This window comes from Choloepus didactylus, chromosome 4 (assembly GCF_015220235.1).
Source record: "Choloepus didactylus isolate mChoDid1 chromosome 4, mChoDid1.pri, whole genome shotgun sequence".
In the NCBI taxonomy this organism is placed as follows: Eukaryota; Metazoa; Chordata; class Mammalia; order Pilosa; family Megalonychidae; genus Choloepus; species Choloepus didactylus.
In genome coordinates this window covers 86,079,528-86,081,379 of record NC_051310.1, presented here as the reverse complement: position 1 = coordinate 86,081,379, position 1,852 = coordinate 86,079,528, and the positions used below count along the sequence as shown (strand labels likewise).

General features: G+C 40.4%; 1 non-coding gene across 1 annotated transcript; it reads right to left on the bottom strand.

The window, feature by feature from the left end:
* Positions 1-490: 490 nt before the first annotated feature.
* On the bottom strand, positions 491-552 carry LOC119533569. Its single transcript, XR_005216693.1, has one exon. It is a non-coding gene; the product is annotated as a U7 small nuclear RNA (small nuclear RNA).
* Between the last annotated feature and the right edge of the window lie 1,300 nt (positions 553-1,852).

Below are 1,852 nucleotides of genomic sequence, written 5' to 3'. Positions count from 1 at the left end.
CTTTTATTTGCCCCAGGATCTTTATAAATATTGTCTTCTTTTCCTGGAGCCCTCTGCCCCCATCTATTCATACTTGACTCTTTCTCATAATTAGGCTCGAGCCTGCTTCCTCTTGAGGGAGTTCCTTCTTGACGACAGCTTAAAGTAGTTAGAGAGTTGGCCCTTTCCCTGCAACTCTATACACCCTGTATTGCTTTATTTTATCACCCTGATTTATTTTCTTCATCACTCACACTCTAGGATATGTCTTGTTTATTTATTCATTTAATTTGCTTCTTACCTGTCTCCTTCAATTAGATTTTTTTTTGCTTTTCATTTTTTCAAAAAAATTCAATTTTATTGAGATTATTCACATACCATAAATCATCCAAAGTGTACAATCAGTTGCTCATGATACCATTACATAGTTGTGCATTCATCACCACAATTTTTTGTTCAATTTTAGAACATTTTCATTACTTTAGAGAAGAACCTCAATTAGATTTTTTTTAAGAGTTTTCCAGCTAAAGCCAGAAAACCTGCTAGACAAATTCTAAAAGAGCTATAACACTTGCTCAATTAGATTTTAAGCTTCATGTGAGTCTGTCTTGTCCATTGCTCTGTCTCATTGCTTGCCACATGGAAGATGATCAACAAGTCTTGTTGAAGAAATGAATGAGAGAGTGAATGCTGTAGCTAGTGGTTTGTTGTACCATGGCTGTTGGAAAGCTCCAACCATGAAAACTGGGTTCAGTTTTCAGCTAGTTTCATTCTTTCATAGGAGAGAAGCAAGGAGGGTAGCAGTTAAGTGATAAGTGTGTGCTGGACACTTGGAGGGTAAAAATTACTGAGGCCGTGGAGGAAAAGAAACATGGATCTCTGAGCAGCTGACCATTCTACTATACAACAGCTTAATTCTCTGATCAAAATCTCTGATTTTAAGGAATGAGGAATTTTAAGAAAATCCTTTCCTGATTAGAGTTGCCAGATTTAGCAAATAAAAACATAGGACACTCAGTTAAATTTGAATTTCAGATAAAAATGAAGGATTTTCTTTCTTTCTTTCTTTCTTTCTTTCTTTCTTTCTTTCTTTTTTTTTGGTATAAGCGTGTCTCAGATGTTGCACAGGACACACTTATACTAAAAAAATTATCCATTGTTTATCTGAAATTCAAATTTAACTGGGGGTATTGTATTTTATCTGGCAATCCTATTCAGGAGTGATGCAGCAGCTTCTTGCTCAACCTCACTGAAAGTGGCTGCTCCTTTGGGTTGCCTTTTTGGATGATTTTCAGCAGTAGACACAGAGTATTCTGTTGGGCACACAGTTCCTGGTCCAGACCCTGAGACAGAGTCTCCCAAAATGTCTGCCCCTGAGGTGGTGTGCCTTCCAACGCTTACTTCCTGGGGTTTCCCAATCAGGGTGTTTTTTCAGTCCTCTTTCCCCTCTTCCCGTAGAGCATGTGACCATCTCATTCTTGCTCTTTCTTGCTGTGTAGCTTTCATGTCCCACCTGGTTCTCTTGGAAGCCAGTTTTCTCATATTTATCTTTCCATCCATCTCTCCTTGGCTCTCAGAGTTGACCTCATAGATTTGACTCAAGGCTTGTGTTTCATATTTTTACTTCTCCTAGGTGGGTATAGAAATGAGCCCTCCCTTACCATGGGCACCTTGGGCAAGTAGCAAGAGTGAGATGAGACTTCCCTGGAGCCCTAGGCCTGGTCCTCTTCCTCCCGCCCCTGTGCCTGGCACTCTGACATCCTCCTCTGTGTTCTCTCCCTTCATGCTGCAGCACATTTGCTCTAATGGTTTTCCCTCTGGGTGGCCATCCAGGGTTGGGAGACCTTTATGGAATGAGCTGAGCAGCTAACGC